We start from the raw sequence: 22,952 nt of genomic DNA on the forward strand, positions 1-22,952 counted from the left end.
CATACCAGTCCATATGCATATAGTCTCTCTAGGTCATCTGCTGGACATATTGCAGGGGGAAATAATTTCTTCCGAAGCAGCTACATGATACTTCATCATTTCCATGCAAGACGTTTTCAGTAGGCTCAGCCCCAATGTTCCTGAGGGGTCTTTCTTGAGGAAGAAGATGAAGATATAAACCACAGAGAGTACATATTCTTAAAAGACTACTTAAGAAATTTGGAAATCCCTTCTCAAAATTTTATCCTGACTACACCTTGAGATGGCCAGTAAGATTTGTCTGGAGAAAAGCAGGATTAACATTTGAAAAACATTTGCAACGTCCACACATACCAATGATTGAAGTAATAACTGTAGTATAAAACAATTTTTATGCATCTTCATTTGTATGACCATGAGATAAGATTCTTCTTTTCTAAGTGAATTGGAGACTTCAACCTAATAATTTCAAGTATAATGTACCTATTTATTTCTTATTTTCTGTGTCTGTGTCCAGGATTTATATTTATTTGTGAAAACAAAAACTAAATTCCCATAAACACCCACTCTAAACTTCTCCCCAGGAAACTCTTTAAACAAATTGACAAATACTGTATTTGTATTTGTCTTCCCAAACTCAGTTTAAACCGTTCATCACTAAAATGCTTCTCAGTGAGGTAGTCGCCGCCTTCATTAATTTGTACTTCTCAGAGAACCACCTAATGAAGAAACTGCCTGTGAGCCACACACATTCCTTTCTAAATGTAAGCTTTTTTAAAGGGCTATTAAGTACTGGGGACGTGTGGTCAGATCTGGAAAAGAGCAAAACTATTTCAACAAAAAGCATCTAAAATATAGTGCTACCCAGACATTGACCTCCTTCCTAAAATCTGTCAGATTATTTGCCCTGAAGTATTCTCTCATTGCAAAATCACAGAGTTGGGAAAGCCACACTGTAGTGTAAAAGAATATGTTTTGTTATAAAAGACATTGCAGGTTTGTGAATAATGACATGTCAGAACAGTTTCAACAAATCACCCAACAATCCTCAAATTTGGGAGGCAGTAATTTTCAAAAGACTGGAAGAAGTACCTTTATGGGGTTCAAGAAAGCAAATCCTGGATAAATCTGAAACGGTAGATAACATCTTATTCAGCTTTCCTATCTTCTTCCCACAATTTCTTCCAAAGAAATAAAATGTATTTGAAAAGTTTTGAGCCTAAGTATCTGTATATAGGGTAGATATTGAACTGACCACTAAAAATAGCTTACTAAAACACACTCTACTTGCACATGCTTTAGGTGCTGAGTAATTAACTGCTATTTAAAATCCCATTATCACATTTAACAGCAGCAGGAAAGCTGGACATTAAATCACTTAAGTAAAGACACTGTTTGTGATTTCATACAGGACTGTAAAAAAAACGGTTGTCATTAAAATGAGGGAAAAAAAATAAGCAGATGAAATTATTTTCAAGACTTAGCCATGGGAAGAGTGCTGCACTCTCCCATGGAATTCAGTAACTTAGTTTGGCGTGCTAAGATGACTTATATATGTTTGTGAGCTTTCTAATTATGATCTGTAGTACTACAGGGAACCTAGCAGGATTTTTCAGTATGCAAAGCTGTTATAGAGAGATCTGCTGAAATCACAGACATCACTTGAGCATTTAGGCTACTATATATACCATAATCTTAGAGTTATGGTTGATCATTCCCCTGCTCTTTTTTTTTTATTATTATTATTTTTTTAGTAAAATGTTATGTTCTTCAAGAAAATCAAACCAAGCCAAGCTTCTCTTAGAAAATGACTATATTTATGTGCAGTCTTTATTGCACTATAAATAGCAATTTTATCACAATCATTCTGAGTGTCATTATTTTTACTCTTAAAACTAGCTACCTCACAAGTTTTCACTTACAATTCTAGTGTCTGTTAGATAAGCAATATGCTCCACAGAATATATTCTGAGAGGCTGTCTTCCCAGGCCCTGGCAACACAGCAAGATTAACAGGCAAAGGAGGAAATCTGCTGTCCCTTGAAATATGATTTTGTATGTGTTCTCTCAGTTGTTAATAGGTTTGCCCACCCTACCTTCAGCAGTATATTTTGTTAGATGACATTTTAACAAAATACTTCTTGTTCTGTTGTTTTGCTGATTCATACTGATTCAGCCCTTCACAAACTTTCCCGCCATGGTCTAGCTTTTTGAAACAAGTGATTTACATCTTCTGTCATAGAAACAGTCTCTTAAGTACTCAAAACTCACTGCTCCTTTGATCCAGTCTGATGTTTCTCCCCTAAAAAACATGGTCGCTAAGATATATCTGTCTGAAACACACACACACTCAGGCTGCCTTCCCTTAGACTATATTCTGTACCGCAGTAGTTCCCAGTAAGCCAGACAGAATCTGAATAATTCATTTTGCTGCACAAGCAATTTTATTTTCTTCCTTATTCACTCTAATCCCCAAGTCTTTTATTCCCTTCTGCCACGCAGCTGTAATTTCAGTCTGCTTAATATGTTCTATGACATTTTGTTATTATATACAACATCGTGAATTTATCACAATGAATTTTACATTTTAAAATGATCTGGTAGATTTTCTTCATTTTTAGAAAAGGTTGTCTATGGCTCAGTGATAAATATTGTGATATTCATATAGAAAATACTCCTATTACTAGCATAGTTCATTGCTTGTGTTATTAACACCAGTGGCAAAAACAGGCTCTGTGGGTCTCCCTATTGCCATTTCTTCATGATGACTTATTCACTTTCAATAAAACAAAACTATTCCACTCATGCTTGAAAGTTTTTGCTCTATGCAAACTTCTTCAAAGAGTTCAGTTCATTTGAACAAAGGTTTCTCTGAAATAAAAGAAACAGCTCTTGGTTCTTTTGAACAGAGAGATTTTAATTCTCTCATTTGTACCTTATGTGGGATAAATCTAGTGGATTACATCAGAGAGAACTGGACTACATTAATTCTTGACAATGATATAAACTGGATAAAACCTTGAAGACATTTTAAAATGAAGACAAGGTACTTGAATTTCAGGCTGGAAAAGCACAAGATTTTTATATAAATTTGAGGTATGTTATTTTGACTAGACCAAAAACAAAAAAAAACAAAACCAAAAACAACAACAATACAAAAACAAACAAACAAAACAACAGCAACAACAACAAAAAAAACCCTACCAACAACAACCAAAAAAAAAGAGATAAGCCAGTAAGGAAAATATTTTTGTCATAGGACACAATTTGAAAACAGAGTTCCAGTGGCAAAATCATAAAGTGAATGCTCATACTTATTCCTACTAGGACTGTAACTTTTAATGTAAAATAATTTGTGAAACTGAAATACCTCAGAGAAAGCAGCTGTAACACAAATAACAGTTACATTGCATTGTGAAAACACTGTGTTTACATATGCTCTCCACAATGTAACAAAACTATAATTTGTGTTATAACTAATCATTCAGCTCATATTCAGCCTGATTTGACAACTTGTGAACCTCAGGAAACAAGGATATGATGGCAGCGTGAAACCTTGCAACCAGCATAACATGTTCCAGCAAAAAGTTCAACTTTCTACATTCAAAAATAGTTACCAAAATATGGATTATGTATTGTCCAGGACAACTAGTTTCAAAATGGAGCATCTTACATGTAACTTCAGGTGTGGTATCACCCAAATGAATAAGGTCATTTAAATTTCATTGTGGTAATAAACTACCTTTGTTCTCAGCTCCTAGCCCTATTAATTGCTATTCAGAGGATGAATAAAAAACATTTCTAATTTGAATGACCTCTGAATTTTCTTCATTTTTGTTGGAACAATTATTTCAACAGGAATGCAGGATTTAAAGGCATTTAAATTAACTAACATGCATTTATATTCAGTCACAACAATACATATAAACAAATAAATGTGCTGCTGCAGGTTTGAAAGAAATCATAGTCCCCATTATGCAAATAACTTGGAAAAAATAAGCCACTACAAAAAAAAAAAAGAATGAGGCTTTTCATTTAGCAAAACAAATTCAGTATTGCCAGTGGGAAAGAAGAAATCAAAACCGAGCAAGCAGTCTCTGCAATTTGCAAATGTGGAGATTTCTTTTTTTAAAAAAAAGAAATCTCTGCAGAAAACTAGGTACCACTCAGCCCAGTTTTCCTTGAAACTATCTATGCTTAAAGCATCTAGGTTAAAATAATGCAATGGGACAAAAGCTGGGAAGGTCTTTTCTGACTTTTAATACATTAGAACAGAGCCTGGAGGCCCTCATCAGAACTAATTAGCTGGACAACTGCAACTTTAAAAAGTTCAATGAGGGACACAACACCCGAGTTTTCTTTTTCTCTTTGTGTCTCAGAACCCCACTCAAGAGCAGGGCAGCTGATATTTGTTTGCATGTTTTCTATGTCAAACTGGACTAAGAAGTTGAATTAAAAGCCATTTCAAATTTCTCTGTTATTAAAAATCAAATAATAATTAAAAAAAAAAAAAGCCATACAAAACTAGCACTTTCAGGATTACCAATCTCAGACTTTTGGAACAAATTTAAGTCTCAGTTCAGAGTAATTTTCTGATTCATAATGAGCAGCTATGGTGTTGGTGTCAATTTTATTCCTTAGATGGCTTTGCTTAGAATGACTACAGATATAAAATAATAAATTAATTTTAGTAAAACTGAGCCCTTCCTGTGGATTTGTTACACTCCACTGCCATAACTCAGTTTCTGTCCTTCACCTTCATTCCATATTAGTATTCCCCAGCTCAGGAAAATATCACAAAAAGGATTATTGAATTTTGTAGTACTAAAATGTCAAATATTGCTCTCTGTTTTGACATTTTCTTAATCAATAAGTTGTCACTGAAAAAAAAAAAAAAACACAGCTATTTAACTTCTGTGTGCAAAGAAAGAACAGAAGTTGTGCCTGGATTTCTGAAAGTCCAAGCAGTGAGATGTGAAATAAGCAGACCATGATTTTGGGGAGCCTTAGGGAGATCAAATGGGACTGACAAGGTAGAGGTGCCACATATTTGTAAACGAAGCAAAAAAACAAGGTTGATAAAAATGTTCTTATCATCTAAGGACTTCTAGAGATACTCAAAATGTTCTTCTCTTTTACATTTCCAGATGCATTGAAAGAGGAGGCAGGTCTGATCATATCACTGTAACGACTAAGCTTTGATGTTCTTTCTTGCTTCTTACCTGGGTTGCACATACACAAATTTCCAAAAACCTGGGACACAGGCAAAACCAACTGCCAGTTGTACAAGAAGGAGATATTTGACAATTCAATGAAATATGTAAAGGCTGTTACAATCCAGTCCAAACATGCTCTTGGGTTTCTTTGCTGCTAGCGCGATCAGGCCAAAGTCACAGCCAGAGAACATGCCTTTCCCATCTCTGTTCAGCCTACCTCTGCTGGTGCAACAGAATGGAATTTGCATTTCTGGTGCTTCCATTTGTGTTACCATTACAGCATTTAGTTTCTCCATGAAGACCACTTTGTCACTCCTGACAGAATTAAATGAGGCTGCTGATTTTCAGACATGCAGCATTAGAGCATTTTGCATATACAGCTTTCCATCTCTCATTGTAAATCAGAATTTTGAGTTTGATCTTGAGAGTTAGGTTCTTAGCTACTTTAGGTGTCAACAGTAAAATAAACCATGTGTGTGGCTCCAACAACCTGATGTCCCATTCCTTTGCAGTTACAGAAATATCGCATTCTTGCCAAGGTCAATGAGTCCTTGGGAAAGCAGCCAGTGAAACGGGGCCACAGAGAGGGAGAAACTTTTCTAACTCCATCTACAGAATAAAAAGGTAGCAGCAGAGCTCCTTTGTTATATGTTAACCACTGTAGATTATGACAAAAAGCCTGATTACACTTTAAAAATACTCAGTGCTGTGGGGTTTTGATTATTTTCTTAATGACTAATTGCACTGCTTCATTTTCCACATCTATATGAAGTTCTGGTTGAGCCTTTTCCATTTTTATAACAAATACAGGGCGTTATGCATTATAAGTCCGTTTTGTTCTAATCTTATTTAGATAAGATACTGTTTTCCATAAAGAAATTTCAAATAAAGCAAAATACACAGGGTTCAAACAGAATTCTGGCAAAAGATTATTACGCTAACTGATTTAAGTGGTTTGAGTGCTTAAACATGTACTGGTTAAATAATCCTTAGCACTGGCAAGTTAGGGAAAGTTTGTTTTGGAAATGGGCTACGGGAATGAATTAGGCCTAGACACGAATCTGTGTTTTCTGTCTTCACTCTTATTTGTTCTCCATTTCTAATAAAGTAGGATATGATTCTTCACAGAGAATTTCCTTCTTCAGCTTCATACAGATGTTCTGCTACTTTGACTACTGGCAAAGTTGCTAAATCAAAACCTGTGAATAAACTTCATATCACAAGGTATGTACCTATTTTAATTACTTTTCCACATGCTGAGAATATCTGTAGGATGGTTAATATAATTTGGTTTCATATAAAATCAAGTTAATGAGAAATAATATCTTTTTCAGGCTTTCCAGCTAGAGAATCTAACCCTTACTATTAAAAAGAAAGAAAAGCTTTTACTTCAGAGTAGGATAACTAAACTGAATAAAAACTACAGCAGTTATAGATAGAGAGATAGATAGAGAGATAGAGAGATAGAGAGATAGAGAGAGAGAGAGAGATAGAGAGATAGATAGATAGACAGACAGACAGACAGATGGCAGAATACACTTGCACATTAAGAAACTTACAAATCCTGAATAAAAGTGGAGTATGTAGTTACATATAGATATTTAATTTTGTGTTGTAAAGGACAAGAAAAGTTGGGAAATTGACTCCTCTCACACTCTTCCAGATTATTAATGTGGTTTTAGTTTTTAAATGCAGGTATCTTGCACTCAGTTCTCTGGATTTAGAAATATAACAGTGAGGATTCAGGATCTTAACGTTTAGCATCTGAGCAAGGACTTCTCAATTTTCAGTTTCTCTTCTTTTTCAGTGCTCTTCAGCTAGAGAGAAAGGCTATTTTACTGGAATACCCACATTTACTTCATTGTTATGCCATGCAATATCAATAATACCTAGGGAAGAATCATACGTGTAGAATATGACTGGGAAGACAGAAACTGGAAAGGTAACATAAGAAGCCATAATTAAGGTGTGATAAGCAATAATAGAAAATCATTACCAAAAATAATTGGAACACTTTTCAATCTACAAAACATGTAGGTAGGTTATGACAAACTCTCTTTTACTTATTATTTGGAAGACAATTTGATGTAGCATGCAAGGACAATTTGACAAGAATCAGTACTTTCTATGCCAAAACCAGTCTGCACTGTTAGATTGCACTGATGAGCCACCAAAAACAGAAATCAGACAGAGATATCTCCATGAAGCATTCCTCAACAGTGAGCAACAAGAAACAGACATTTTAAGTATGTAACTTGTCTTAAGGTAAACATTTCAAATAGTGCAAATGAATCTTAATTTAGATAAGAGAGAGAGTTGTCTTTTTTTCTACTGGCCATAATGGGAGTCTGGACAACCAGAGTGGGATTCAGCCAGATGTTATCACCAGCTAAATCTAGGTGGTTATGCTGTTGTGCTCTGCAGAGATTCAGAGGGTATGCCAGGAGCCTAAGGAGTGATTCAGGAGATCAGACACTAGATTCAGAGTTCAGATGTGCAATGCTGGCAGTTAGGGCTGATTTAGCTGCTGTTAGGTATCCTGGGTATCACACTGAGAAGCAACATGGGTACAAATCTCTCTAGAGTGTGTCATATTTGTCAGCCCCATGTCGTTGGCTTAGATCAACAAACAGCATTTCAAATGGTACTAATAAAACTATTTTTAGGAAACTGAATCCTGTGTTATCCAAATGTCACTGCCCTCAATTATCTTATTACACGAGCAAAGGACAGCATAGCAAAATCTGGTCCTTCAGTACTTTTCACATTTTTTTTACTGTGAGAAAGAGGTATGTATGCTGGACCAGTCTGAGGAATGGAAAAGATCTGGAGCCACTTCCATGAGACACACTATAGCTTAAGAAATTGGGCTTTCCAAGAAGGATCATCAGCAGGGGTTTCAGACTGACTGACCACACGTTGTTGAGATCCATAAGAAGGAGGTCCATGCAGACATGACATGGCGTGAAGATGGCACATACCATACTACTCCATGATAAAAGGCTCTTTGCCTCACTCTCTTTGCCTAGTTCCTCCATGTTAGGTAACAAAGAAGGAGCTATTGCTTTCTAAAGAAAAGTTTATGAGAAAGTCACACCATTGCTATTAGTTTTTATGATATTAGGGTACAGGGTGAAAAAATTCCCTGGGCTGATCAAAGAAGCATTAATATGGGGTAAGGGATAAAGCAAGCATTATTTGAACAAAGCAAATGTTAACAAATTGCTTCTAAATAAATGTTGTAGAACTGATGTTAAAAACAAAACAAAACCAAACCACACACACAAAAAACCCCCAACCAACCAAACAGCAAACAAACTCAAACTGTATTATTGCTAGCAGCAAAATTAACTCTTCTCAACTAAGAAATTTACAAATATTAAAAGTAGGATGTGCTATGTGTTCATATCCAGTTTCTGTTAAACAGACTGGATGAAGAGTCGAGTTGTTCAAGCTTAATTATTTCTACGTCTTTTCAGCTGAATTCACTATGTCATATGGATCAAAACTAATCCTTTCATTTTTCTACAGGTTTGTAGAAGCATGTCTTATAGTTCAGTAAATGTGACTAGTGAAGTATATATTTAGAAAATGTTTTTCTTTCTTTTTGTGGAATCTCAGTAGTGTCTAGCCTGAGTATTAAGTAAATGAATTTTCTCCTCCTGCAATTGTCTTTGGCTTTGCCAACTGTTATTATAGACGAGTGAGAAAATTGTATTTCTCTTAAATAAGTTTTCCACCAACTTGCCTGATATTCCACTTCCATGATCTATCACAATCATCTTCTTTATACTGAGGCAGTGATGACAATCATATGTCATTTGACTTCCTACATTAATGTGCTGAAGGTTGTAACATCTGCTGGACACTATTTACTGCAATCTCTTTGTATCCAGTAAGACAGCTTAGGTGTAGGCTCACTTTTTTTTTAAAAAAATGCCCTAAAATGGCTGATTTTCACTTTCTTAAAACATCTGCTTTAGTGCTTAAATGTGTTTATATTCTTTAATGTGTGTGTATCATTTTACCATCTGAATGGACTTTTTGTACACTTCTGATTGCATAAGTCTGGCTAAATAAAATGCTTGGAACCACAAAGCCACTCCCAGAAGACAGCATCCCTTTTGGTCAGCTTCTTGCCCGCTACATGTAAAATACACATTCCTGGTCAGAAGGGGATTCTAAGTACAGAATTTGTATGAATGGAATCACACAAATGGGTTAATATTGACCCAATATAAAATATAAAGATCAGCTGTCAATCAAAAAATGGAAATGAATTTTCATGAAGGTCATACCCCATTTTTTCATCAAAACTGACAAGAGTTTATGGAAAAAAAATAAAAAGTGAATCCTCTAATTTTCTGGAGGTTTTTTTAATTACAATTTCAATTCAAATTAATTTTTCTCCCTAAACCTTTAGAACTAGTTTCAAAAAAATTTCTACACCGATTTAAAGGTAGGTTATGTTCCAAAGTTTATAAAGTCAAAAATACTGTGAAATTTTAGATCCATTTAAGTAAATTGCAGAACACTTTTTGACTTCAAATGTTCAGGAATCTCAGCTCAATTATCTTCTAACATTTTCTTGAAAAATCCATATTCTTTAACCACTGGCTTGGAATTTTTCTACATAAATATTTACCTATACATTTCTCTCTTTATATATAGATGTACAGGGAGTGAGAAAGAAGCAGAAATATGTATGTTAATGCACAGTGTTTAATATGAAGATTTTTTTTTTTTAATAAAAAACTTCTGCGATGAAGGTAGCGCTGAGAGAACTGCCCAGTGTCACTGCAAGGCTACATTATAACATCTTCGAAAGTCTGTGGCAATCGTGGGAGGTTCCTGATGACACAAACATCAGACCGATCTTCAGGAAGGGTAAGAATGCTCTGAGGAACTACAGACCAGCCATTCTCACATCAGTTCCTGGGAAGGTTATGGAGCAAATCCTCCTGGATTCTTTTTCTAGGGCATATGATGGGCTGGAGGTGACTGGGAGCAGTCAGCAGGGATTTATCACGGGCAAATGCCGCTTGAACAACCTGACAGCTTCCTGTGATGAGAAGACCAACTCTGTAGCTGATGGGAAAGCAGTGGGTGTCACCTACCCTGTCTTTGATAGAGATTTCAGGATAGTCTCCCACACTATCCTTTAAGCAAAGTGGAGACAGAGTTTCAACAGGTGGACTATAATGCAAATGGAAAATTAGGTGGACTCCTGCATTTAAAGGGTTGTGATCAATGCCATGAAACCCAGCTGGTAGTGGTGCTCTTTGGGATTCACTGCTGGGGAAGATATCATTATTAACAATCTGGACAATGAGACAGTCTGCACCATAAAAAAGCCTGGGGAAAATAGCAAAATCAGGATGCTTAAGGGCAGGGCTGCTGTTGAGGGTGACATCAAGAACCTGGAGAAATGCCCAGGGTGGAACCTCACAAAGTTCAACAAGGGAAAACGCAAAGTCCTGCACCTGGGATGGAATAACGTCAGGCAGTAAAAATGGTCAGAGAGATCAGATGTGGTGAAAAAGGCCTGGTGGACAAGTTGAGCAATGAAGGTCAAGTGCATTATTCACCTCCATTAGAAAGAGTGAGACCAAGATGTTAAGGGAGGTGAATCTTCTGTGCTTAGCACCTGAGGCTGCATCCAGAGCAGTCTATGCAGTTTTGGGATCCTTCATACAAGGAAGATTTTGAGAAACTCGCCAAGCTCACTTCAGGGTCACCAAGATCATTAGGGAACTGGAGCACATAACATATAAAGAAAAGCAGAATAACATGGTTTTATTTAGGCATAAGAAGAGAAGACTAATTGAGTAGGTTTTACTGTTGCCTTCAAGACAGCAAAATACTATCTGGCTATTTTGTTCCTCTAGACATAACATCTGCAATGCAATGCAATTAAGTCTTTAATCAATTTTTCCTTACATCATTCCAGGATATAAACTCTGATTCTTTTAATTCATGCACCAGTACAGGCCTGGAGTGGCTGCCTGGAAAGCAGCTTTGCAGAAAAGGACCTGGGAATCTGGTGGGCAAGCTGACTATGAGCCATCCATGTGCCCCTGTGGCAAAGACTAATTGCCTGCTGGGCTGCATTAAGAGCATTGAGCAGGTTGAAGGAGAGAATTCTTCCCCTCCACTCAGCACTGATGAGACAGATATTAATTGCTGGGTCCAGTTCTGGAATCCAAGTACAAGAAAGACTCAGACATATGAGAGCAAGTACAGCAAAGAGCCGCTAAGATGATTTAGAGACTGGAGTATCTGACATATGAGTTGGGACTGTTCAACCTGCAGAAGAAAATGATTGGGGGATCTTAACAACATCTATAAAAACTTGATAGGGAGAGCAAAGAGGACAGAGCCAGGCTCTCCTCAGTAGTGCCCAGTGACAGGATAAGAGGCAATGGGCACAAACAGAAATACAAAAAAAATTCCACTTAAATGTAAGAAAAAACTTTTTCTACTGTTGGGTGGTCAAACACAGGCACAGGTTACCTAGAGCGCCTGTGGAGTCTTCATCATTTGGAGACACTAAAACTCTAACTGGACAAGGTCCTGGACAACCAGCTCTAGGTGATCCTGCTTTGAGGAGGGAAGGTAAGGTAGATGATCTCCAGAGTTGCGTTCCAGCCTGAACTAGTCTGCAATTCTGTGAACCACAATACAGATAACAACATTAAATCCTACAGCTTGCCAGAGAGTTGCAAGATTACCTGTTTCCTATATCATTCATGTTCTGAAAACCATACAAGCAGCTTTAACAGAATAATTGACTCAAGAAGTCAATTTGGTTTCTTCAAAAATCCATTTCCACAGTGCTGATAGAGCACTTGATAAAATATACCTTCATGGCCTTTGAAACAGAGTTAATAAGAATCTCTTTGAAGTGAAAAAGACTAGTTTAGTATGACAAAATATCGATAGCAAACAGGACCATTTTGTTTGTGGCAACAGTCACTGAACAAACATAATTATGGTAAATTCTACTTCAGAAGAGCGTTAATTTCCACAGTCTTGTGTCTGTCTAGGAAGTCAATGGGAGGTTTACCTGAAAATAACATGTTCTACCTCATGGATTAATTCAGCACAGACTGCAACAAAACAACAGGCAAAATGGAGAAAATCCACTCTTACCTGATCTTGGGGTTTTTTGGGTAATTTGAATCTGTAGAATATATCATGGACTTCACTTACTACCTACAATTACTCCTCAAAAAACTTAAAAGCTCAAAAGCTTACCTAGTACCTCTCTGATGAGCTCCCTTTCAAGAGGAATATTTTTAATTAAAAAAAAAGAGATACTTCTCAGATCCTCTAGATCTTCTAAAACAACAACTCCCTATAAAAATGACAAGTTGCAGGAGCTTTTGAGTAGACAGTATTTCCTTGGACTAACAACATTTGTTTCTTCTTTTTCCAAAACAGCTTTATGGAACATGATCAGCTTATTTGTGATATAGAGAGAATAGGGGCTAAAAACTATGGCACAGACCTAGTAGGAGCAGTAAGTCTAACAAACTAGTTAAATTTATTTGTGAGGGGATTGGTATTTACTTGCTGTTTTACTTATACTATTTTGATATTGGAACCTGCTAACTTATTAATGCTCAATTCTGTAAGAATATGATTCCTGTTAGAACTTCTGTATTAAGATTGTTTTTATGTCATGATGAATGTCTCATTACCACTTTAATTTCTGAAGTTCCTGCAAAAGCAACATGCTCCATTATGCATCATGTAAAAATAAGGAAACTTGTTGTTAATATGATCTATTCTATTCTATTCTATTCTATTCTATTCTATTCTATTCTATTCTATTCTATTCTATTCTATTCTATTCTATTCTATTCTATTCTATTCTATTCTGTTCCATTCCATTCCATTCCATTCCATCCTATCCTATCCTATCTTATCCTATCCTATCCTATCCTATCCTATCCTATCCTATCCTATCCTATCCTATCCTAATCATGTATAGCTTGTGTTTTTTTCCACGTGGTATTTTTGAATTAGAGTAGATTTTCTCTGTTGGGAAATCTGCCGGTTTTACAATAGGTTGTATGTGCTATATTACAGAGGAAAGATACTAATCCTCTTTTTATGCAACATTTACATTTGCTTCTCCATACAGGTGATTCATTTGGAATCCATTGACTGAAACTGTATCACTGATTACTCTGTACAGGAAAACAAATCAGACCCAGGAGCTTACTATCGACAACAAACAGCACATTTAAAACATTTTAATGTAACAGAAAATACTATGAATTTAAGGTTAGATAACAATCTTGAGGCAGCCATCTCTTGGCTTATGTATTAAGAAAAAACAGATGGAAGGTGAGAACTGGTGAAGAACTGATAATTTGTGCAATATAAACAACATGATTGAATACAGGGAGCACAGCATGGGGAAGTCAGAGAAATAAGAAGAAAAATATACACAAAGGGCAAATAAGGTAGGGATCAGCAAAAGAAACTAGCAAGCAAAGAGAAAATTTAAATAGTTCTGGAAATATACAGGATGAAAAAACTTTAATCAGATATAGAAGAGGAAGAAAAATACCTAATAACGTGATACCAACAGTTTTGTTGCCAGACTACATCAATAAAAGTGTCCAAATGAAGACCGTACACATGTAATCTAGAACAAAACTATGAAAAAAAATCAAAATTCAGATTTTTCTTTCTCTATAATTTTAATTTTGGGTAGATTTTGCAAGTTAATTATGTGATTGATGTTATCTCATACTTCCCCATTTCATTTTCCCATAATATGTAGTTTCAATTATCTGACTACTTCATTAACAATCCTTCTGGTTCTTCTATTTTGGCTCCTTTCATCTGGGTAGTAGACAGGTGATATCCACAAATTTTCTTCATTCTTTTCTATTCTACTTTGTATTTCCTTTTTCTGTCATCACTTTCCTATACAGTTCATTTCCTTTCAATTAGAGCATTGAGCTAGGAAAAGAAGCAATGAGTACAAACTGAAACACCAGAGGTTCCATCCTGAATATCAGGATAAACTTTTCACTGCAAAGGTGACTGAGCAGTGGCACAGGCTACACAGGGAAGTTGTGGAGTCTCCATTCTTGGAGATACTCACAAGCCATCTGGACATGGTTCTGGTCTGCCTCTTCTAGGTGGCCCTTCTCAAGTAGGGCAGTTGGACCAGAAGACCTCCAGAGATCCCTTCCCACCTCAACCATTCTGTGATTCTGAGATGTCTTCTTTCCAATGAATGTATTCAATCTTCTTTTCACATTTTTTCCATTTCATTTATTTTATTCAGTTCTATGCTACCATTTACTACTCTGTTTTATATTCTCTGTATATCACTCTATTTTTCTAACACAGCCCTGATTTCTCTTTGGGAGTTCTCCCAAAGCAACTGCTGAAGGGAATAGGTGCAATCAAGCTTTCAGAAAAATACAATTATCTGCTAAATTTGGAGGTATAATAGCCCAAACTGACTCCACAGGGTGAGACAACTGATCCCAGTACAAGTGATGAGAACTGCAGGATAGAGGGCGTGAAGGACATACATCTAAGTGAATATTTAAATCATCACTAAAACAATTGCTTTAGTTGTTTCTCTTTTCAAAGCAGGAAAACCTCCAGGGTTTAATTATGCAAGCTTTTGATAAGTGGAAGATGCCTTCTTCTGTGAACACTCTACATTAGCCTCAACTGATGTTGTTCCTGAAACGTGGAATGTAGTTATTCTTTGACTCTTGCATAAGAATAGTAACTATTACTGTATTCATCCACTGAAATATTATTTGCGTTTTCTTCCTCTTCCAGATCTTAATTTGATTTTACTTTCATGCATGGCACAATTGTTAATTGAGAATTTTTATCGTTATTATTATTACATTAAAGAGTAGTATCATCTGTTATGCTTTGTACTATTTTAAGAATACTGTATAAAGAGAAAATCCAAGAAATAATTTCTTTTTGACCTACAAAAATCAGAACAACTCGAAAGAGGAATTAATACATTGAGTGGGTTACAACCTGAAGCTACCTCTCTCTCTCTGTATTCTAATGAGAGAACCCTACAAAAATTGAGTTGAGTTCAACTGGGTGCCTAAACTTATGTGAGAGGAACAGTGGACCAGGGGCTCTGCATTATGAAGCTCCAGAAGAGTGTAGGAGCATGAACATGGGGTGGGATTCACCTCACCAAACCCTGATGTTTGTATGAAGTAGATGCCAATATGAGAGTTAGTCAGCCTAGTCTCTCCCTACTGTCCATGTAGGAAGAAATAGGCACTTTGAGGGAATAGCTCATCTTTTCAGATATCTACTTCAGAATGATAAAAATTGTGCATTGGAAGTACTTTCTTTGCTTTAAATATAAAGGGAATCTAAGGGAACTAAGTTAGGTGTAGTTATTTATAGACTTGGCACCAACGTTTGGTCTGCTGAACCCTACCCCTTCTGCTGGTAGTGTTGGATCTGTAATTAAAATTTATTTCAATTGGAAGACTTAAACGTATATTTTCCTAAGTCTTGCTAAACAGTAGTGTTTAGGAGATGGCATAAAGACAACCTCATGAGATAATGCCCTATATGTAAAAAAATGTGCAATGGAAAACAAACAAAAAGTTACTGAAAGGAATTACACATTACTCAGAAGCTAATTTGGCACAACACAGCTCAAGTCTTCACCTGCTATTTAAGGGTCATTTTCTGCTCTCTGCTTGTTTCCTGATTATTTCTAACAGTGTTATACTTTAAAGCTTAAAAATCCCTTGTGCCAATATAATTTTGCACTTACTAGAATTAATTTTGCTTTATGGGTAATGGTCCAGAAACAGGAAGTTTCTAACCACGTCTAACACAAAGGCATCTTAAATGTTCAGACAAATCCTCTCTGTTGTGCTACAGCAAGCACCAAACCAGGAGGCATATTTCCCAGGTCAGAACATTCCAGCTAAAACTCTGATCTATTAAAAATCCCACAGGAAGGCGACATGCAGAGAAATTCCTGGCTTTGTACCCAAAGAAATTAGAAGGCAAAGCCTGACAAACAGAGTCAAGATTTGAAGGCTGGTGTCCTCAATCACAGCAGGTTAGAAAGGCCTGTTCTAGATGAAGAAAATTAAAGGTCATGTTTATATTTTTGCCAAACAAAGCTTTAGCAATTTAAAAGTCCAGACTTCGCAAACACAACATAGGTTTTCACTTCTCTTTCATTTCCACAGAAATGCGCCACCTCCTGCCATCTCAGTAAATCTCTCTTCTAATCCCTTCAAACATTAAACTAGTGATCTGTGTAACCTCACCTCTGTGTCAGTAAAAATTATCTTCTTGCAGTAATATTTGCAGACTATATAAACTATTTTCTGGGCTTGCCATCAAAGAGAACAAAAAGGAGAGGAGTTAAAACGCAAGAGGTAACTTCATAACAAATGACTGAATAAAGAAAATATACCCAAGATGACCTTGATAAGACAACTGTGAGGGATATCAAAGTTGACATCTTGTACTAAGCCTGTCGGAATCACAACTTCCTGGATTTGAAATTAATTTCTTCTTTAGTCTCTTTCTCTTTGCCAGTCTTTACATTCAAAAATGGAAACATAATTTGGCTTCATTTCTTGCTTCACTTCAGCAAGAATCTGTGCAGTGTTTTTTAGTTAAATGTTAATTGTGAAGTCACTAGAATAACCTCATTTATTTAAAGTAAAAAAAAAAAAAATCTCTCATTAAAAAAATCTAATAGGCTAGGTTCTTTATGAATAATTAAATTGTGGCAGGGGCTGAATCAGGACTCTTGCTGGTTCTTTTATCATGGCTGTGCATAAAGGATGAAATTTCGGTCTCTCACTGAATTTTCATGGACTTAGTTTTTTAATTCTGCACATAAAGCACAGCCTGCTTAAGATGTGAAACAGAATATAAGAAAGCTATCGTATTTAGCATTGGAAAAGCACCTCAGTTGGAATCGTATTTATGCTCTACAGAAGAAAACAATACTACAATAAAAACATTCCTAGCCTGAATTTATGCCTCTGTACACTTAATATTTCACCATAGGAGTCTGCAATACATCTGTGTGTATCATTCGATTCTTTGAATCATCCTATAAACAAGGTGATTTTATCTCCAATAGCAAGTTAACTCACTGTAGTACATAATGGTAGCAAAAATAAATGATAGAATGGCATAGTCTGATGATGTACACAAGGAAAACAACACACAGGAAAGCTTACTGGATAAAAAAAATATGCATAATTAGACAAAAATACATACTGGGCCATCTCAGAGCAGCATGTTCAGGTCACAGAATTCACTGCTTGTAACAGGCAGGCATGAAGGTGGACATCCTTCCTGAGACTGGTGACCAGCTGGCAAAATACAATATTTTCACAATTTGCCAAAATATAGTTAATAAAATATTCTATAAAACCCTAAGCTGTGTTGGTGTCTATACAAGCAAAAAAATATTTCAATACAGTTATCAATTCTGGGGAAAGGTTAAATCTGTAGATCTGGACATGCTTTATATTTTGTCCCAAAGATGTCTTCCTTTCCTCATCAGAGGTATGGGCACCCTGCACATTTGAAGAACCACGGTTTATGAGACACTCTGAAATCAAAATATGGTATTTTATTTCTTAGTGCCCAATTAAAATATAATTATGATTGATATGAATCGTATGGAAACTACTTTAAAAATATCTCCTGCACATAAAAAACAAAATATCCCATCAGCACTGATATCACTAAGAAAAATATCATCATCATCATCATGACAAAAGGTATATAATCAAACTGGTTTTTATTTTTGTAAAATGTTTGTGACACAAGAGAACTATAATAGATTATTAATTATTATTTTGTTGAAGGAAGATTATTAAGCTGCATTAACTTGTCCAATTATGTTTGGTGTTCTTCAATTGCTATAATAATCTTCTGTCTTTGGCTTAACAATGCTTTTTAGAAAGCCTATGTATGCCTATATTTTTACAGAGAAACCCAGCAACCTAGTACATAATAGAAAACTGCTTTTGCCTCACATGGGCTGTAGGCTCATGAAAGTGGAAACTGTTTAAAGACGTTTAAAGTTTTCTCAGTGATAGATACCAACAGGCTAGTTTGAACAGGCAAAATTTATGTTGTATGTTAATCCACTATTTCTGTTAAAAAGGTAAAAAAAAATGGAGAAAACATAGACTCTGTGATTGTTGGGAGGTAAAAAGTCAGGGCAAACCAACTAAAGCAGCAGCTTGCAGCCTCGGAATACAGAAGCTTTAGCAAGAAACGTGCAGGGAGTTTCAGGTTCTGCAGCAAAACCAACCTAGAGATCATGTAGTGCTATTGCTTTCTTTCTGGAGGCCTGAATTTCCAACAGAAAGATCCCACCAGACTCTAAGAAAGGCAGCTGACTCCTGCCGACACAGCAGGACTCTGCAGCAGAGCAGGTGCCTTTATCCTCTGGAAAGAGTCACAGGGTCACCATTGATGAACATGAGCAGGATCAGAGGAAGAACCAAGAGACACACCACCACCCCAAGCCAAAAGAGAGTTAAGGGGATGTACCGACCAGGGTAGGACCCCAGCCCTCTGACCATATATAGGAAATGGTATAAAGAGGAAACCTTATCCCAGGTTTCCCTACTGACAAAAGAGGAAGATCTATTTGTCTCCGCTCAGATCTTCCCCTGAGCTGATTCCATGCTCTGACCCAGCAGGGAAACATCCATGTCTTCTGCTGAACTGACTCAAAAGCGGATCCAGTGAGGAACAAAGCCAGAGTAAGGAGCAGCAAGCAGGCAGGAGGCCAGGAACAGAGTGTGAGGCAGCAAAGGGGAGAAAAGCAGGACCTCTTGTTTTTCATGGGGGTTAGCACTGCCCAATCCATCTGGTGAAACCACAGCCTCACCAAGAGCAGAAGGAATGGACTGTTGTCCATGTGCTGGGTGTGGAAGTGGTTGGAGAAACACTGTGTTTCCTTTGCGTCCCTCCCTCTCCTAACACATTGATCAGCAATACTCATTTGTTTAATTCATTGTTTGCAAGCATAGAAGAGCTTGCCGAGTGCCAAGATTTAATTTTCTGGGTACCTGCTAAAAGGCTTTGGTGCTTTTTCTGCAAAGGTTCTTGGAAGTTAAATGTTCTTTATTCAGTCCAAAATCGATGAGGCTGAAAGTACATTTTGCAGGTGGGAGACATTTTACTGCATTTCTTAAAATTTCAGATTTTATACTTCCACAGACGACTTAGGCCAGATGCCTGTGTGGTGACCTTCCTCCACATGGACACTTTTTTGTAGCATAAAAATGGTGTTCTTCAAATGGTACGTACACTCATGTTAGAAATACAAATGAAGGTCAAATTTAAGACACACTGTGTGCTTCAGAGGCAAAGGAGAAATTGTCCAAAACCACAAACACTGCAGTTTAATTTTATGGACAGACTCTGAGTTGTTGCTGGATGAACAGGAAACTGTGATTCCCAGTTTTGTACTGTGGGGTTGCTCTAACAGAGCATATCTATCATATCTATCATATCTATCAGAGATTACAATAAAGGAAAATAGGAAACAGGGAAGACAAGAACAGGCTACACAACACTGCTTTAAACACAGTTCTCCAGCATATTTTACTCTACATCAGCCTTTACTCCTTTGCAATCAGGTAGAAAATACTGCCAGATAGCTATTTTCTCCCATGTTGCATATAAGTAAAATAATTATGGTAATTAAGTATGGTAACTCATTAAATGTTTATTAGGGAATTGCATTCAGGCTATAAGTAAGGAAATGCCTCCATGTAGGATGTAGCTGCTTGAGAAACACTTTCATCCACCCTCCATTGTAATTTTACATGTTCCATCTTATTTCAAGAAACAGCTGCACCTTCTAGAGTAATTTTACCACTTGCTATGAAAAGTGATCATCTTGCTCAGGCAGTTAAATATTTATAAGGTAATATCTTGGTAAGGTAATTATTTTATACTTTCTAAATCCCATTTCTTTCCTTATTGTTCTATTTCCCCTCTCACACAATTAAACTACATGCAGCCAGGTAGCTGCCTACATAATAAGGCATGTGGGCTGAACAGCTTCTATGCATTTGCTCTGGTTTTGGCTGGGATAGAGTTAATTTTCTTCACAGAAGCTTTTATGGGGCTCTGTTTTGGATTTGTGCTGGAAACAAGTGTTGACAATACAGGGATGTTTTAGTTATTGCTGAGCAGCACTTACACAGAGCCAAGGCCTTTTCAGCTCCTCATTCTGCCCCATCAGTGAGTGTGTGCACCAGGCAGTGCAGTACTTTTCTCTCTTGCAGTGCTATTTACAACTAGAGGGACTTCCCAGAAATGTCAGAGATATTTTAATTGACCTGTCACATCTTAGAATCCAGAGGGATATATTTTTCTTATTTTCTGGCTTTGTTTTTTTCATTTTCCTGATTTAAAAGCTTTGAGTTGTACTAGTACGATGTTTACAAATTGCCGAAAATCTCATTTGTTCTAATTGCTCACATTGTCATCCCGTTTGTCACCTACACAGCTAGAAAAGTCAAACTGATGTCTCATTGCTATCATACAACGTATTTAAGTATGGGCAAGCAAGAGCTGTAGGGAAGACAAAAAACTCCAGTTTCTTTTCCAGTTTCACAGGGATACAAAGGCAGACTTTGTTGGGAATGAACGCGTTTTTCTGGAGTTGATGAGAATGTTGTTGGGAATAAATCCATTAGGTACAGTCACCTCTAATCCATCCCTGGCTTGTTTGCAGGTGGGATACCAAGTCCCATCAATTCTTGCCGCTGAAAGAGAAAAATCATATACTTTCTCCTTCCTTTATACGTTGTAAATTCACAGAAAAAACAAACAAACAAAAACAAACAAACAAAACAAAACACAAAAAAAAAACAAACAAACAAAAAAAAAAAGACAAAAAAACCACAAACAAACAAACAAAAAAACCAAAAAAACAAACACCCAACCCTGTCAGCTTTCAAAAAATGTTTACACAGCATAGTCAAATTATTCATTTCCAGCATTGGAGAAGTCTTATGTTTATGAAATCACTCGCACACCTGAATCTGCATTCAAAGATCCTGCCCCTGATGCTACCAGCAAATGAGGATACTATCACACCCTTGATTCTGTTCATGACACAGCTCCACAGCATCCTAAGCTGACCTAAGGTGCAGTGCAATATGTGCCAGGCAGACATGCTTCCTTGTGTCCTTCTTTGGTGCTGGTTCAGGAAGCCAACCAGATGAAACCCACTTGAAGGGAAAATTTTGGATTTTTTTGCCAGACCAGTTCCCTGACTCTCTACCCGATCACGACTGTTGGTTCCTCTGCCTGGCAGAGAACAAGACTGCATGGCCAGAACACTGGACTATCCCAATCTGCATTTAGACTGTTCTTAGCAGCATTATATCATACATATGCTCAATCCAGGTTCAATCAAGCAAATTTGCATACTAAAACCAATCCAGCTTCAAAGGCGTAAAGATTTGGGTGCACTTATTTCCTCAGAGGGGAAGTCCCTACAGTGAAAGGCAAGAAATGAAGTTCTAAAAGGATCAGTCTTTTATTTACATGTACATTAATGACCTTAGCACAGAAAACAGCAATGTATTAATGAAAGCTGCAGATGAAAGAGACTTGTATAAATCAAAAACACACCATCATACAAAAGTAACTGATTTTGAAGAGGGCAAGAATAAATATAGGATGACATTTAGCTACACAAAATGCAAGGTTACATGCTCAGAGACGACTATTAATTATTTCTAATGTAAGGTGTGATCTCTTAGAAGCAGGGGATGAAAAGGCCATGACATCACTAATGGGCTACAAAATGACCACGAGCCACCAGCAGGATACAGTTGTCAAAGACAGACTCAGTAACATAATGGTAAATGCAGGAGGTACAGGTAAATATTAATGCCATTCTCCAAGCTGCTAGTCAATTTCTTCTCCTTGTTCTTTTTTGAATTTTTTAAAGCTTTGTCTGTGTTTAAATAAGAGCAACACCAAGGTGAAAAGCTGAATTTCATGGCTTGGCACTGAGCCAGTCGTTAGGAAAAAAAAGTGATTCCAATTTGTCAACTGCCTTTTGTACGCCAGTTCTTCTACCATAACTCTAATGAGTCCCCAGTTAAAGTGAACACAATGTCCTTTGCCATGTCCAGTCTTGTAAGCAGTGTGTGGTAGTAAGCACCTCACTCCATAGTGAGAGCTGTTCTTCCTGCACGTGGTAGAGATTGGAGAATATATGAGTAATACTGACATACCCAGAGTAGGAAACCAGGTCATCACCTGCACTAACAGATGAACAAGCATTCAAGAGAAAATTACTTCATACTGCCATGCAACCTTGTTTAGCCTTTCAAAGAAATTGCTTTGCCAAAAGTCACAGATGAACTGGGAACTACTATTTTTTTCTGTCAGAAAAGCATCCATCACTAACTAAACCAAACTCCAACCTCCACCTCCCTCACAGCAAGGAAGATGTGAACGATTTTTAAATATTAAGGGGGTGGGAATCAGTGTGTTTTTGCATCCATCTTTCTCTGCATGAATTCAACGAGCACCTGCAAACATTTTGGTTTAAGAGAGACACATGGACTTGAAACCTCAGATAACCAAATCTAACGATGAACGACTCTCTTCCCCAATATAGACACATAAATATACATACACCCGCAGTCATATATAAGCACACATATAAATACAGCAGTCCCTTGTTAGCATCTGTTCAGGA

The 22,952-nt window shown here is 36.8% G+C and overlaps 1 protein-coding gene across 1 annotated transcript in view; it reads right to left on the reverse strand.

Annotated features, from left to right (window-relative positions):
* Nucleotides 1-22,952, reverse strand: part of POSTN (periostin) — a 460,633-nt gene that overhangs the window by 431,128 nt on the left and 6,553 nt on the right. The gene's annotated exons all lie outside the window — the stretch shown is intronic.

This window comes from Patagioenas fasciata, chromosome 1, assembly GCF_037038585.1.
Source record: "Patagioenas fasciata isolate bPatFas1 chromosome 1, bPatFas1.hap1, whole genome shotgun sequence".
Lineage (NCBI taxonomy): Eukaryota > Metazoa > Chordata > Aves > Columbiformes > Columbidae > Patagioenas > Patagioenas fasciata.